Raw genomic sequence first — 18,223 nt, 5'->3', positions numbered from 1 at the left:
GTCTCTTGCTCCCTTGTCATACTTGATTGTCCCAGAAACTGTAAGAACTGAAGAGAAGAATAAATAATATACAGCAAATAAATCTATGTACTTTGGACTACTTTACATTCTATCGATATACTACATGTAATGGACTGTCTGTTTGTGCTTTAGTACATTTCACTGGTTAGCTTTCAAATCATCTTGGTGTCTAATACTGGTGTATAAAGTGGACACATCAAGGGTCATTAAAAGCATGTCATTCTCTCACTCTGCATCAAATATGCAGTGTAAAGAACCTGCAGTCTCCCTGATGTAGGAGGGAAGAGTAGCTAAAATCAGGTTAAAAAAAGAATCAATGTACTTGGATACATTTTCAAACACACTGTGAGTTGCCTCTATAATGGGGATCCTTTATCTTGATGTGTTTTTGGTATTAGAAAGAATATCGGTAGCTTGGGGCGATCTTGTTTCAAGAAGCTGTATTCATCCCAGCTCAAAAGTTCTTGATCTTTCCAAATGTTGAGTCTGTCAGCAAACTCCTCTCTTACTTGTAGATGCTCCTCCGTGGTGATGCGTCTGTAGCAATCCATGTAATTAAGCTGCTGGTGTGCTTCTCTCAAGTACATTTCTATGTCCCATAATACAATGTTGCCCTCCTTGTCTGAGGGCTTCACTATTACATTGTCCAATATTTTGAGTTTGTCTATTGTTACAAAAAACAATTGTTCTTTGCTATATACATTTATTTCATTTGAAAAAAAAGAAAGGTTGCGGAGATGTTTTAGTTAGGTTCAGATTTTACTTAGACAAAACCATAGAAATTCAGTTATCATTACCTAAGCTACCTGCAACTTACACCGCCGCAATGCGCTGCTTATACCCCCACATTTTATATCACTCATGACATGGTCAGTGACATCACTCATGATGTAATTGATGACATCTCAAATGACATTGTTTATGATGTCCTTCCTCACAGTACCCTCTCTATATCCCTTGCCACTCCTAAATTCTGGATAAGTAATCAGTAGAGTCAGTGGTCCCTGAAAGGGGGCTTTTCGAGGGTATTGCTTATGAGGAAGTCACTGATCCCTGCCAAATGTGTTTAAGCAGTGTTGAGTGTGGCATAAACTGGTAAAACCAGTAATTTAGCAGCTATTGTGTGTGCATGAAAAGTGAAGGATGTATAGAGTTGTTGTATGCAAGCTGGTTCAAGAACTTTAGCCAACCTGCTCAACACAAATTGTGAGATAAGAATATTGATATTGTGAAATTGTATATAGTGGGAGGTTGGCAGAGCTGATTATCATTTTGTGGTGACATTACAGTAGCAGTATAGTACCAGAACCTAATGAGAATTAGTGGCTTGTACACCGTCTTTTGATTTAGAGGTTAATTGGTTTGAATTTCTGTACATGGTGAGTAAGCTGAACTAATCATGTATGCAGCAATAAATCATAATTTGATATGAACGTGTGTTCCTATATTGTGGGTAAAAACTAAAGGGAGAATGGTTTTAAGTATATTGGTGTAGAAAATCAAAAAATTATATTAGAGCAGTGACCTTGCTTAAAAAATGATTTATTCATAAAACTATAAGGTAAGAGTAAGAAACAAGCCCTTAGATGGGTGGAAAGAACATCTTAGAGAGAAAGTGGATTTGTGCGACATCAGCAACAATGTGGTGGGAGAAACAGAAAAATAAGAGGATAATGGAACACATTCATTTTCTCTCCCATTCTCAGTTCCTTCAGTAGGCTTTATCCATCCTAAATGATTGATGTTTTTTTACCATGATTCTTGCCTCTCTTAGCTGATGGTGTGGGTAATGACAAGGGTGCCATTAGCCATGTTGTAGGATTCTTGGGTTGAGACCCATTCATTACTTGATTCTTTGTCAAATTCAACCCAGACTGTTAATGTGTTTTTTGTCACAGTGGATCCTATAAGGTGGGCTTGTTGTGAGAATGGCCTGTACTGATTGCAATTACACCTCTCTTCTTCTTTACAGTGCTTTATTAGCATCTGCTATCTCAAAGACCTTACAGAAGGACAAAACTTTGAGGTTCGTGTTTGGAGTGGACATTGGGTGACTTTTCACAGTCACTGCTGTTTACTGAATTAGACTGGTATTAGGGACTCACCTCTCCAAGTGGTGGGGCTTCTCAGCATTTTATGCCTCCAATACATTGTGGCTTGCAAGATACACTCAGTGGCTAATCCATGGGTGCCCATTGGTGTCTGTGACCTCAAGAGGTTTTCGGCCATTACATTCCGGTTGACAAAGGAAAGTTGCGGGAGCACCTGCCACTAACTTTGGTTTACTGGGCTCTAACATCTTTTGGCTGACAAAGCTAAAGCCTATGCTAGGTTCTCACCTCAGGAGTCCTCGGGAAAGGTACTTATTGCAAGTTCCAACTCCAGGCTCCCCTGTACCTAATTCCCCTGGGGTGTGAGTCCTGACACAAATGTGGTTCTCTTGGCTGGTCTTCCTTGTGCCGTGGTCAGGGAGATATTCCTGGAGAGGGCTACTTCCAGTTCCATGCTGAGGTACTGGACTAAGGTCTCTTTACATTGTTTCAATAGTACTGTGTCTTATACAATTATTCCCTGTCATCGGACAATCTGTGCTAGATCTTCCGATGGGTTGCTTGCCCATTGCATTTGTGACAGGCTTTTAGTATACTACCTAATGTGGACTGGAGACCAAGTGTATGATTCCCCTGAGATAATAGTGTTAACACAAATGAATACATATGGAATTATTCCAACCCATTTTCCTAATTCACATGCTTAAGTTTAAAGTCTAAACATAGTTCTGTACTCAAATGAATCATCAAAATTTACATTTTTGAGATTTTTGTAATTTATCTGAAAAACTCATATCTACTGGTGAGGTTGGTAAAACAGTATTTATTTAAAATCCAACATTTCCTTTAGACATTTGAATATTTAGTGATATAATTAATTATTTTTGATAGAAAACGTATTGAACTCAAACAGTTGTTTAAGACTTTTGATAAATATATGACTAAACATATAGAGATTTCACTGCTTATCGAATCAGAAACATGCCTGACAATTTCATACCATATGTACAAATCAATCTTCCTTTGAATGATAACTCCAATCAAGGGTCTTAACGCTTTGGTTCCTATGCACTGAATGCTTTCAACAATTTTCAGGGCATTTAAATTTACAAGCTCTCTCCTGGTTTCTATTGTCTAAAGATAAATCTCTTACATAGACCTAAAAGAGTCGTCATCTGGTGCCCTAAACATTTATGCACAAAAGGTAAGAATTAACATACATCTCTGTAGCAGCTGGAACAATCACCCATTTAATTTTTGAAAATACACGTATAGGGCCTGATTTAGATCTCAGCAGATGGGTTACTCTGTCACAATCATGACAGATATCCTGTCCACCGAAATATAAATCCCATAGGATACAATAGGATTTCGTTTTCGGTGGATGGGATATCCGTCACTGTTGTGATGGAGTTTCCTGTCTGTTGAGATCTAAATCAGACCCATATGGCCCGTTTACGATGCGGTTAGGAAAGCATTCCCAGCTATGTCCCGATTACGATGTAGTTAGGAAGGCCTCCTAACAGCATTTGCTCTTTCCGAATTGGATTGGGAAAGTGTCTTCCCGACTGAGGGCCAGATTACGATGCGGTTAGGAACATAGGCTTCCAGAAAAGTCAATGGGAGTCCAACCACATCATATCTGGAAGCATCCGGATGCATCATACTCAATTGATCAGACTCTCCCGATCCGAGTCGGTCGGAAACCATTTCCAAACCCATTCGATCGGAAAGATTTCCTAATCGCATCATAATCAGGCCCATTGTATTAAATGAGGACGCTGTGCCAGTTCACAGTTTCATGGGTTCCATAATATCTGAAATCATTCATTGGTATAAGTCCCAGCAATTAGGCTCTAACATCTCAAAGTAAGCACAAGATATAGAACAACCCATGGGCATGCATTTATCCATGTAGAACATATCCCCAAAGGTGAAGCCCAAGAGATGTTGATCCGCTGGGTGTACCGGGAGGAGTCGAAAGGCTGATTCTATGTCTGATTTCGCCATTAGCGCCCCGGGCCCCGTGGCCTGTAATAAGTTAACAGCCTGATCAAAAGAGGCGTACTTAACGCTACAGATACCCTCGTCAATGGCATCATTCAGTGACGCCCCCCTAGGTGCTGACAGGTTGTGGATCAATCTGAATTGCCCTTTCTCCTTTTTGGGGACAACTCCTAACGGGGAACACACGAAGTTGGGTACCGGCACTTCAGTGAAAGGGCCAGCTATCCTGCCTAAAGATAGCTCCTTGTCAATCTTGGCGGCCACCACAGCCGGGTTGTGCTTTACTGACAATTGGTTTTTACAGTGCGCGCTGCCTGTGTATCCTGCTGCAGGGATCCTAAAGCCTTTAGAAAAACCTTCTTGGAGTAGGGTGGCCGATGTGTGGTCCGGGTATCTGTTCAACCATGGAATCATTGCCACCACATCCACTGGGGTGGGGGGGCCTAACCGGTTTGTCTTACAATGGCTTTCCCCTACCCCTCTGTCCCGTGTTCCCCTGCTTGGACCTACAGGCAGTTTCTGGATGTGAGGGGTGACCACAGGAGGAACATGCATGTCTAAACTTACACGCGCCCCTTGTGCAGGTGCGCCTATTAAAATCCCAGCACACCCCTTTTTTCTCTGCCCCACTGGCCCTAAATTTCCCAGGCACCTCACTCGTTTGGGGGGGCCGAAAGGGCTGTTGAGGTCTAGCAGAGAACACCCTGACCGAACCGGAGAACTGGGGAGTCCACCGTGTCCCATGGCAATGCTCTATTAAATTCCAATGCTTTCCTGAAATTCACATCATATCCTTTCCATGCATCCCCAGAATACTGTTCACTCCACCCCACAATCCTGCTCGAGTAGCATGCCAATGGCGCCTGTAGATCTGGAGGTCGTTCAGCCTTAATAGCAGTGAATACAGCCCAAGCCTTCATCCAGTTGATCAGAGTTTCCTCAACCCTAAATCTAGCACACTGCACCCTCCATTCACTTGGGTGCATCCACTCCTTCAGTGTTTTCGCATGCTCCATTTCCCTATTATCCAATAACAAAGAATAAATATATACATATTTATCTGACCAAATCATCTCCTTCACAGCTAACGACACATGTTGAGCCAAATTCTCACTCCTGGAAGGTAGAACACCGTCCCCCAAGAGCGGCAATGCCACTTCCTTACCATGTGCGGGCACCGGGGCCGGCTGCCCATTAGCTCCATCCGGCTGTGGGAGACTGGGACCTGCAAGGGGAGAAGATACTGGCAATGCAACACTCTCGGCGACCGCTGCCGATTTGATCTTCTCTACAAACTTCGCCGCCTCTGCTGCATGATCAGCAGAATTCGGGAAAGCTCCCCCTTTTTGGAGCCAGGGCATCAAGGCCGTTATCTGAGACAACAATTCCGGGGGCATTGAATCCGAGTTCCCACCTGGGACCACAGGTACCACTGGGGTTAAGCCCAATGGTACTGGCGCCGTAGGCAAAGCGGGTGCCGGGTGTGGCAAGCCTGCAGCCGGGATTGTGGGCACCGGTGGGGGGGCAGACCCTGTGTCTCCTGGCGGTACCACCGGCACAACGGGGGCTGGGGGTATGGGCAAAGGTATAAAAGGGGGGGGGATGACCGCCAGCGGCATGGTAGGTACCGGCTCTACTGGCCCTGGAGTGGGTGCAGCATACCTGGGTCTCTTGGGCTTAGACTTCCTAGGTGGGGTAACAAAATCCCCCCTTGGCAATGGCGCCGCCCTCTGGCGGACAGGCCTACCCGATGGGCCAGGGGCATCACCATGCCTCTCATTCAACCGTGCTTCCAGCTCATCTACTTTCCCTAGCCGCTCTTTAATTTCACCCATCTCACGCATCATGGCCCGCATCATAGCCTCCATGTTGGACCCACCTTTACCACCCCGCGGACCTGGCATGTTATTACCCCAACAGACAGCTGCCTACTCTCCTAATATCACGACAGGCCAACTTTGTGTACCTTTCAGATGGAGGGTCACCAGGGGGCTTTCAGCACCATGCAACGGCGACCGCAACACTAGCGGCTTGTCCTCTTATGTAAGGGGTGAGTAAACCTAATGTAGACCCACCCGGCGGCAACCAGGAGCGATGAATGCCAGCCCCCCGTACCCCTCTTACCGACCAGTCCTGCGTCCTCGCCGGCGATAGTGATCAGCGGTCCGGGTCCACACCACGGTGCTGAAAGCCCTTAGGTCCTGTCCGCGAGTGAAATGCTGCCGTTAAGATTGCCTGGAATTGAGAAATGTATTATCACCGTGTAATAAAGCAGGCCCGCCCCTCCTGTAGCCCGCCCCCCCTGACCCGGACCTTCTACCTTGTATCCGGGTCAGGGAGGCCGCCGGCCAATCGGTGGTGGGTCGCGCCCCCCAGGGCCCGCCCCCACCACCGAGAGACAACACTGGAGAAAGGGGGGGCGACGGTCGCCGCGCCGCCATGCGTGCGGGGGGGCCGAGGGCCCCCCCTTTTCAATTGATCAGACTCTCCCGATCCGAGTCGGTCGGAAACCATTTCCAAACCCATTCGATCGGAAAGATTTCCTAATCGCATCATAATCAGGCCCATTGTATTAAATGAGGACGCTGTGCCAGTTCACAGTTTCATGGGTTCCATAATATCTGAAATCATTCATTGGTATAAGTCCCAGCAATTAGGCTGCTTTACATGTTGATTAGTGCTTCCTGCTGGATTCCCACTATACCACTGAGTGATGGCTTGCTGTCACAGTGCGTAGACATTGCATGCTTTAGGGTTTCTCCCTGACCCTCAACAAGTCTACGGCCCAAGCCTAAATCAGATTCCCATGATGTTGACATTACTGAATCCCTGGAGGGGGTGACCTTCGCTACTGAGTAAACGTAATCCCTGGTGGGAAGAGACATTCGCTATGTGTTCACTAACTCTGTAGCTTACATGAATCAGATACTTATACCCACACACATGGGTGGCCTCCCCACAAGCTCTTGAGATCCAGTGAAAGACCGCACATTTGATATTTGTGTTCCAGCAAGATTAGAATGTGATTACGAAGTCTTGCTTAAATTTGAAGGCCTTCTAGGATGAGGCCGTTTTTAATCTCGGCCCAATGCTTATTTTATTTCTTGACTCTAGGTTTAATCACAGGAAAAATATTACCCGATTTCTATTCTGTTGTTTTTGCATGAATAGGTCAACTGAAGTCCATTGGCAGTCTTCCGGCTTTCACAGGCAGTCTCCTGGCCTAATTAATTTAATTTAAAACAGTCTTTGGGAACAAAACCTGCAAAGAAGAAAAGATAGTAGGCTTATTGTGTTGCATACATACACAGCCGATGTCTTATCACAGTACAGAGCAATGATTGACACCAATAACAGAACAGAAAGGCGACACAACTATAACATTTATGACAAGAATGGATCATTTGGGATGCTCAACAAATGAACAAACATGTCTGTTAAGGATTTTATGACTATGGCAAAGCTTTTGGAACTTTAAAGTTGTTATTAGGTTGTGACAACATCCAATGAGGGAACAAAAAAAGGGCGAAGAGCTGACACAACAGTTAAGCTCTCTGTAAGTTTAAACCAAGTGGCAATAAGGGAAAAATAAATTTATTGTTTTAGTGAGATTGTGAATGCAATAATCAGCTTCAGCCCTATAAAGGAACCAGAATGAAGGACATATAGGCAATTCACATGTGTGAAGGTAATCACAATGAAAATGCAAGTTATTACCTTGCAAATGCGTTTATTCAGAGTACCATATATTGCACAGTGAAGGATGTTTGGCATGTTCATTACATATTTCTTGTGACGTGCTTTTTGTTGTTTGCAGGATAAAAGAGCACAGTGACTCACAGGGAGTTACCCAGTAGAGTGAATTATCAGACCACGCTTAGACCAGACACTTTTAAACATTGGACCAGACAGAGAGGTTTGATGCCCACTTTCCATCCCATTCCTTTTTCTCAAAAGTAACTGTGTGCTGGAGTGTGCAGTCCAAAAGCCACACTACAGGCACAACAGTGCTTGAAATTGGAGGCGTTACACTGCTCCTGCATCGTCATCCATAATTCTTGATTACTGCCCTTGACACTTGCCCAAAGAAATCCAAGGCAGAGGTTACAGATCCTCTTCCAATGCCCCGCGGATGATGTTGAACAGCCCTATTATTTCCATGTGATGAAAGATCGGATCCCTTGATGAGTGACTGTTTCATTGTGCTGGGACGTACCTTCTGGCTCCGCATATGTTTTTCCTGTGTTAAGATTTGTTCGGAATGCCTTCCATTTCTCTCCTGGTCTGAAGGGTGGGATTTGTTGGGACCTTCCATCTCATTGATGAGTCTATTCTTTCTGAGTTCACCTGGCCTAGCATTGCCCCAATTATTGCTTCCAAACTGGGATTTGTGGGTCTATAATCGTTTTTCTTTCAGTAAAACTTGTGGTCAAAGTTCCTTAGTACCTGTTCTGAGAGTAGGGTTTTTTGTGCACTTGCTTCTTTTAGCTGTGGCCCTATTTTGGTGTTTGATGACTGAATGGTTTACAAAGGTCTGATCTAACACTCCAAGGGGCATATTTACAAGCCACTGAAGCCACCGGAGTGTCATTTTTTCTGAGGCCCCTGTGGTGGTGCGCCATTTCACATATTTGCAAGGTGCCATTAAGCCACTTAACGTGGCTTAACAGCAACTTGTAAAACTGTCCCTTGCTGACGCAATTGGCAGCGACAAAGGGGCGGGCAATGGGTGTTGTTGTGGGCATTTCACTGCAACACCCATTCCTTTTTTACTCTGCCCCAGATTTACAAGGCTCAGACAGCGGTGAAAAAGTAAGGCCATGTAATACCTGTTCTTAGGATGGCGATACGAGGAGACATTATTAATGTCTCCTCGTATTTTGCTTTCTATGTGTACTGTATTCTGTAGTACACATAGAAAGAGCAAATCACCATTACTGAAGGTTTATGTGCAGGAAGGCCTACCTTTTTTCACATAAACTATCAATAAACAATCGCCCCTGCAGCACAAGCACACTTGCAACATGGTGCAAGGGTGCCTGCGCTCGTGCTATGAAGTTATTTTAGTGCTTCGGGAAACACAGGGATGGGCCATATTTTTGTAAATACGACTTATCGCTGCATTTAAAAAATGTCAGAGCAAGGCGTTCCCAAATTTGGCGTAAGACCTGGATAATTTTCTAGTAATCAAGGCCAGGGATGTGTTATGGCACCGACCCTGTTCTCCCTCTTTGTGAATGGAGTGGTGGATCATCTGAGGGAGGAAGCGGCAGATGCGCCATCCCTGGCGGGGGAAAAAACACCTACTCTACTCTTCGCAGATGACACCATCTTGATCTCTAAATCCCCCACAGATCTTCAAAAACTCTTGAACCGCTTTAGTGTGTTTTACACTGATAGAGCCCTCACCATCAATACCTCTAAAACAAAGCTTATGGCCATTTCACCTTCCAAGAAATTCAGGAATACTGTTTCGCTTAACGGTGTCCCCTTGGAGTTGGTCGATTTCTTTGACTATTTGGGTGTCAGGGTAAATAGCCGGATGAAATGGAAAGACCACTTGGCCAAAATGTTATTAAACCACAAAAGAGTCTCAGGGGGGGTTCTAAGGGAACAGCGGGAGTCGTCGAGCAAACCTGTGGCACCGACTCTTGCAATTTATGATGGTCAAGTATTGCCGGCAGCCTTATACGGATCCGAGTTGTGGGGGTTCGAGAATATAACAGAGCTAGCCACGTCTGAAAATAAGTTTATGAGAGACTTGGTGGCCCTCCCAGTTTCCACCCCGTTAATTCCACTACGGTTAGATCTAGGTAGGCGCCCCATAAAAGATATAGTGCGTCTGCGCCCACTACTCTTTTGGGTGCATCTGAGAAGGACCCAGGAGCTCGACAATTATGCTGCAGTTCTAGATAAACTCATCCTCCTCAACACAGGCAATAAGATCAAGTGGTTGTGCAACCTGAGACAGTTGGTTGTGCAACTGAGCTTAAGTGAAGTATGGTTGAGCCAAACAGCGCCTCCAAGTCAGTGATCAAGAAGCTCTATTGGGACTGGGTACAGGAGATGGCCATACGCAGAAGTGAAGGGGGCCCTCTCTCCCAGCGTTTCCTTGAGATCAAATGGACAAGAAAACTCGAACCCTTCCTTGATTATATAGAGAAACCACTGGACAGATCACTTTACCTAAAACTGAGGCTCGGGACCTTACCGGTGAATGACTTCTCTTCTGGGTGGAAAAATGTAGGTGATCTACTAAAAGCCTGTCCTGGTTGTGCAGCCCCCAATGAGTCCGTGGCTCACTTCTTTTTTGCCTGCCCGGCATATAGGGTTGCCAGGAAGATATGGTTAAAACCACTATGCAAGGGGTTGGGCCTTAGATGTCACAAAATGGCCCTACGGGTCCTCTGTACTGATACGTCCTCTATTGCTATGGCGTGTGGGGTAGCTAAATATTTGGGTAGTGCATGGCAGACACGTACAAGGAGGACCAAGCCTACCCCCCATCTAACCTAACCGCCAGTTGGCCCCAAGGCAGGAAGTGTCTTTTTATGGTTTTCATGACAACGGTTTTTATCGCATATTTTAGTAATTTTAAAAATTGAGTAGTATGTGATGCTGTATGTTTACATAGGATTGATGGGTCCTTGCACTTTTATCTTTTTAATGTACTGTATAAATTGTATACTTATATTTGAGTAATTTTAAAAAAAATTGAGTAGCATGGGATGATGTATGTTTACATAGGATTGGTGGGCCCCTGCTTTTTTATCTTTTTAATGTACTGTATAAATTGTACACTTTTATGATGAAATTTTTTATTGAATAAAGTAAACTACTACTTCTAATCAAGGCTAGTCTGATTTTATCTTCCTCGTCACAGCGTATGCAACTCTTCAGAGCTTCTTCGATCCCTATCCCAGCTGAGTTTTGGTACATTATAGGGGATGGATTGTGAGACGATTTCGATATATGGCACCGGCTCTTGAAGGGAAGTGGCTGATGAAGAGGATGTTTTTGTTTTGGTGTTTCTATGGCTTGGGCAGTGGGCAAAATGTATAAATTGAGAGCGCGAACGAGGAAGAGAGAATTCAAGTCTTGAAGATTATTGGCAAATTCTCAGAGAAATACTCCTCCCAGTGCCGAACAGGATCACATTTATGCGTTTCTAACATGTTCATAGAGACTTGTACCTCACCGGCCCAATATATCTTAGGAACAAGTTTACTCCCTAGGGACCTTGCCGCACCGTCCACTCCACCAATGCATCTCTTCTTTCAATACTCAAATTTAAACCGGACTCAATCGGGCTTTTTCGGGTATTACGGCCAAATTGTGGCACACCCTCTCAGTCAATCAATCAATCAGGGGGTTTATAGAGCAAGCTACTCAGCCGTGACGGTCTCAAGGTGCTAAACCTTGCATCGGAAGCAAGGCATGTTACATCTCACGAAAGCCTTGAAGACCAGGCTTTAAAATCAGTAGTTTCTTATTTCGTTGTCACATTCAGCTGTTTCGCTTAGCCCTTGGACACCAGCATAGGGAGCAATGCGCTCAAAAAAACAATTACATCCCTTAACTGCTGCAAGTAAAATTTGGCTCAATACTGGTATTTATTATAAATAATTATGGATTTCCAGCGAGCATGACACTGCCAAAAGTGTCTCACAATGTTTTTCTCCTGATACAAAATGAATTCGGGCCGTTTTTATTGTCTGACATTCCAGCAAAACCTACAAGTGACAACATCGACATTGTACTCATTTTATTCAGGCAGGCGAAGTAAAAAGTGCCTCAACAAAAGAGGGTCAATAAACAACCCAGCGTCCGTAAGGTATTTGTCCTACAATGTCCGTTATTTTTTTCGTCGAATGAAACATCTCTTGAGCCTGGGGTGCGATTGTTACCGTCGTTGAAACTAATCTTCCGTGGTTTTTGATTGCTTAATATAAGCGTCTTGATTTTCCCAGCGAGGGAGCTGTAATCTCCGCTATTGACTGCACAAAGGGAGGCTGATTGGGCCCCTGTTACTAAGACGTTAATTCTCGGAGGAATGTCGTCATTTGAAGCTGTTGATCAGCACGTGAATAGCCAGGAGTATTTGTGGAATCGCGCGTCAGAAGAAGAAACGAATAATCGCATGTAGAAGAGGCTCTGAAAACTGAAGAGAATTCACGTGGTCACGCCCTGTTGTTTGAGGAGGTGAAGTGCTGAGGAACAAGCTACCAATCTCCTGTTAGGAATGCAGCACTGTGATTTGTGTCTGTTGCTTCTTATAGGAAACATCCACGTCAAAAATGGCGGTAATATTTCCTCTATACTTACTGCCTCCCATACATCAGCATGGGTATCAGTAACAGTACAACCTTAGGGACTTATTTTTGATAGCCCTGTGTCACCTTTCCACAGCGTAAAGTGGTACATGTGTGACGCAGGGTTCTCATAAAGATTTATTAAACCATGCTAAGCCACGTAAAAGCCACCTTGCATGGCTTTAACTGGCCTTATGAATCATAATTAAGGCAAAGCAGCACAAATCGCTGCATCACCTTACTCTGCACCCCGGGGGCGTTCCATGGGCATTGCGGTGTGTTTTCCCATGCAACACCCATGGAAACTCGAGGCTGCCCCAGATATACAAAGTAAAGTAAACCTGGAGCAGCGTCATAACCGTGTACTCCTGAGGTGAGGCATAATGAGGAGAAATGTGTTTATCTCTCCTCGTTTCTTCCTCTTTTCATGTGTGCTGCAACAGCTCACATAGAAAGAGAAAAACGCCTTGTAGGATTGGTTTTGTGCAGTAAAGTGCCCCTTCCTGCACAAAAACAATCCTGTCTGCAACAGAGACCCCCTTACACCATGGTGCAAGGGTGCCTATGTTTGTGCTAAGCTACTAAAACGACGCCAGTGCAGGCAGAAAGGACAGGAATGCAGGAATGTACCATATTGCTTAAATACGGTGCATTCTTGACGTTCACTTTGGTGGAGGGCAGTGAAACATGATGCCTTGCTGTGCTGCTCTATGCCAAAATGCCAGTGGCGGATTAAACTCTGTGGAGGCCCCTAGGCAGTCAAAATTTCGGGCATCCCCTCGCAAATTATCTTCTAATACATTTTTAATTTTGAGAAGACCATCACTTCGATGTACATTACATGTATATGCAGTGGTGCAGCGGTTTGCACTGCCCCACCACCACTCTGTTGAAAAGTCATAATCGTCTCCTATGTGTGCTGCTGAATGTAGCACAGATAAAAGAGGAACAAACGAGGAGAAATAATGTTATTTCATCTGGTTGCGTCTCCCCTATGCCTCCCCTGGGTACGCGTAGGCTTATAACACATTCCCAGGTTTACAACTTGTTGTAAATTTGGGAATGTGTCAAATGCCATGGGTATTACTTAGCAACACCCACCTTCCCCATTGTAGTGTGCGGCAATATAGCGACTTGCACTGCATTGCCTCACTCCATATCTACAAGGCCATGAACAGCCACTCAGAGTGACTTTACGTGGTTTGTAGAAATGGCTTAGCCTTGTGCACCATCTAAACTTCGCAAAAAGTGAAGTTCTGACGGTACACAGGGCTTGTAAATAATCACCTAAATCTGCTATAGCTGAGCATTTTGTTAGTATTCTATGCTAGAAATGTGCTAAAATGCCGAAAATAATCACATTTGGTTAGTTGGGCAAAATAATTCTTCCTAACAGAATATTGTTTAACATGTGAAGAAAAAAACAAATCTATAAATAAAGTCTCCATTTCACAACTTCCCTAACCTTATGCCTGAGGCTTGCCCATGATATGTACATTCCTAGATGTGGGATTAAGGAAAGCAGGTGTCTTTCTGAGATTATTTGTCAATCATACATTTCTCTGGCAATAATGTCTGGATCTATGTTCAGGATTAGGAGTCAGAAATCTCCATAAGTAATAGGTGCAACTCTGCACTTGGGGGAATCTCCTTTGTGAGCCCAGGTAAGAAAGACAAAGCTGTCTACCTTTAAAATGATTCTGGACAGTAGGGTCATCCACTCAACTGAAAGAGGAGGAAATTGTCTTTCAGCACACAGAAGCTGACCATGATGGCAGATCTGCATGGATACACGTGTAGCAATGCTAACGAAAATTAAAGAAGAGCCAAAAAGAAGTTTCCATTAAATCAAACCATGAAGCATGGATGCCTCAAGAAGCTCTTTACAGTTTTCAGAAATGATTGATTTCTATTGAATACCTATTGGTCGCTCCTATTGGTAGATACCCAGTTGCCTATCACAAGATTCCCAGCATCAGCTCTATAGCACTTTCCCAATGAATAGGTCCAATTTTACTTCTCATTAACCACTACTCCCCTGCTTTGGCCCATGCAGTTTATCAGCCTCCATTCTTTGGCAAAGAAGCTGTCAGGAGGTGCACCTACAGTGCACCACCTAAATGGTCGCGCAATGTCAGTGTGCTCCGTGAATATAGCCCTCTGAATTGGCAAAAAGGGGTCATATGGACCCCCAGACTTCCCCTTGCCGGAAGGTGCAATCACTCACTGTCCCTGCCTGCAAGGGTATCTCTAATCCTCTTTAAAAATGCAGATAAGTTACAACTTGCACAGTGCAGCTGTTTTAAAGCCGCTCTGTTTTTCACCTGCATTCACTTCCACCAGGGCAGCCCCAGGTCACGGCTGCCCTGGGGGCAGTTGAGTTCATGTATTCATGTAATAGGGTGCACTTTCCCTGTTTGCGCCCAGTGCATGTGTTTTAAGGTGCAACAAGCACAAACATGGAAAGTGCGCCCTTTGCATAATACAGCCCCACATATTCTTCTCTCAGAATTAGAAAATAGTGAAATCACCAGACAAAAATCCCACACCAAGTTAGAAGAATAGAGCAAAATGTAATAAATAAAACAACACCAAAAAATAAAAATCCAATTAGTAGAATGGAAGTCATGAATTTTTTAAGAATAAAGTAAAAAATAGTGCCTAAAAGCAAAAAGCACCAACCGGGGACATCTGGTCACAGTAGGCGGTGCCAAAGTCAAAGGTTCAGGCTGACTACGATGGAGCACGAGTTGGATACAGTCCCAGATTTTGAATTTTACCATCTCAAGTTTCGTGCCAAGAGTCCTGTTTGCGTTGGGGAGGGTTGTGAAGAGCAAGGAGAGCATCACTGGTGGTGGTTGGCGTGGTACAAAGAGCAGGCGGGGATTCATGAATGGGCAACATAGAGCTTCATGTTGTGCATGATCAATGTTTGATGTTCGAAGAGATGGAGACAGGCTGGCATCAGCTCATGCTGATTTTCAATGTGAGTGGTGCAGTTCAGGTGGAAACTGGCTCCTTCATGGTCGCAAAGAGCCAAAAGCTTAACTTCAAGACCCACGAGCCACTCCAATTGTCCAGAGGCACTACTTGGGGGTCAGGAGCACACTGCAGCTGGGTCCCGAAGCCTTTTATGTCCTTATGACTCAGATCATTAGGCCAGCAGACTAGCTGTTTGAGTCACTCTGGGGTCCTGGGTTAAAGATGAAAGTGCATGTCCAGTTCTTCTTCCACAGGCAAGAGGGCAGCAGGTAGCAGGTCAGCACAGAAGAGCAAAAGTCCCTTAAGATAAGAAGCCTTGCAGAGTGGTAGTCCTTATAGTAGCACATCAGTCCGTCTTCCTGGCAGAGTAGCCACAGGTCCAGAAGTATACTGAGGAGTTGGGAACTGAAATCCTTCTTTTATACAGAGGTGTGCCTTCAAAGTAGGGAGATGCTTCTAGAGGCATGCCTTTTAAGTGCGCAGAAGCCCTGCCTTCCTGGCTCCAAACTACCTCCAGAGGGTATGCAACTTTCTGTGTGGAGAAAGGAAACAGCATATTCAAGTGTAAGTGGAACTGGGTGCAACTCTTCCCACCCCTCCTGCTAGTGATGGGTATCCATCCACACCTAAGCTTAAATTTGTGTGTGGCTGTTTAGGAGAAATACCCAAAGCCCCACTGCCAGCTTAACCGAGTCATGTGACCAGAGACAGGTTGCTGGCACCAAATGACTAAGGTAAGAAAATGCCTAGTTTCAGAAAGTAGCAAACACAACAATATGATGGACGAAGTGCTGACTCTTTTCAACCACTTACCTCCAGTCAAGAGTCTTGACCTTGCTCTTCATGGAAACAGTCAAGCCCGCACTGCCAGCCCAGGTCCTCAAGCAACCAGAAACAAGAATCCTATGACTGGTTTCAGGGTATCACCCCTTATCGCTGGAGAACCATGTGCCTCCGTTGTTTCCACCTTCCCTAAGAAGAAGATATGTGACTACTTGATGTTGATCATGCACTTTTGTCTTGAGCTTGATTATTCTTAGTATTGAAATGACTATGTTTTATGTGATTGTTAATTTTTGATATTTTTTAACTCACCTTGAGTCTTCAGAGTGCATGAATATGTTTTAGTATGTGGCTGTTTGTGTGTATTGAGAGAGTGTAAGTTGCGGGACCAATTATATGTCTATTTTTTGTTGGAACGTTATCATTGTATACGTCACTTTTTTACAAATTTTGATAACATGTTATAAATAAATATTATATATTTCCTAATCGCCTTCCTTCCTACTTTTCGGGGGGAATTTCCAGGTTGCCATGGCTATTTATCAATATACCGTTGAGGTTTGAGTGCTTTATAAGTATTTGTCAGGCAGTTTGGTTCCTTTTAGACTGTATTTTGGCTTTCTCCCCTGTCCAATCTGCCTGTTATTCGCTTTCAGGGGCCCCCTTTCGTGTGAGTGGTTTATCACCCCATATCAGCCAAGCTAGCTCGAACCTGGTGGCACAGCTTGCAAGGGACCCATGTCTAGACATCCTCTTGACTACTAGGGTGAACATAGAAAACACAACAAGATGATGGATGGAGTGCCAAAACTTTTCATCCACCCACCCCCAGTCAAGAGATCTTGGTATAATCCATCATTCTTTTGCTCACTATGCTTCTCCAGTTTGGACCCACACAATATGTAAATCAGTCTTGAGCCTGTTCCTCATGGAAACAGTCCACCCCAAACTGCCAGGCCAGAACTTTCTAAAAGTGGCATCTTCAGAACTGCAATTTAAAATTCGACTTCCCCATGAGTTAGAATTTTAAATTGTGATTCCAGCGACACCCAACATGACATGGTCATCTCATCTCATTTGGAATTTCCACTTATAAAAAGTAATAACGCAACTCCAATGTTATCCTATCAGAAAGATAGGTGTTGCAGACGAGAGCAAATGAACTTAAGCTTTAAGAGATTTTTAAGTTTTTGACTACCAGGATATGCAAAACTTAAAAATACATGTCCCACTATTTGAATATATTGCACCCTGCCGTCTGGGCTGTCAAGGCCCTACCTTAGAGGTGACTTATATTTATTAAAAAGGAAGGTTTGGGCCTGGCAAAAGGTTTTGCTTGCCAGTCGAAATAGCAGTTTAAAATTGCACACAGAGGCTCTGCTATGGCAGGCCTGAGACATGTTTACAGGGTTTCTTCAGTAGGTGGCGCAATAAGTGCTGCAGACCCACTAGTAGCAATCAATTTAAAAGCCCTGGGCACAGGTAGTGGCACTTTACTAGGGACTTACAGGTAAATTAAATATGCCAATTGGGTATAAGCCAAACTAGCATGTTTTAGGGAAAAAGCATAAGCACTTTACCACTGGTTAGCAGTGGTAAAGTGTGCAGAGTCTGAAGGCCAGCAAAAACAAAGTCAGCAAAAACAGGAGATCTGAAGGCAAAGAGTTTGGGGGAAACCATGCCATGGTTGCAAGGTCTAATTAGGTATTGTACATCACATGTAACCACTTATAAACCATGTTTTAAAATTTTACAAAGGCATCTAGTGTATTTCAAAATCTGCTTGTTTTAGTCATAAAACCAAAAGTAAACTCTGCTCAGATATATTGTCATGGTTCACGCCTTCTTTCACATCACGCATTGAAACGAAAATTGGCAGTATACATAATTTAGTCTTTTGTGTAGTAAAATGTTTTATGCTGAGCTTCACAGCACACCAAAGGTACGTCATGGATAGTAGCAACATAGGTTTTCCCTAATGAAAAGTATAAGTAAAGAGCAGATGGCAGAAACACAAGGATCATCACACAGTTGTGTTACTCATGTATTAATAGTTACAACATAGGT

Source organism: Lissotriton helveticus, chromosome 11 (assembly GCF_964261635.1).
Source record: "Lissotriton helveticus chromosome 11, aLisHel1.1, whole genome shotgun sequence".
In the NCBI taxonomy this organism is placed as follows: domain Eukaryota; kingdom Metazoa; phylum Chordata; class Amphibia; order Caudata; family Salamandridae; genus Lissotriton; species Lissotriton helveticus.
Note: the sequence above shows the minus strand (reverse complement) of the source record.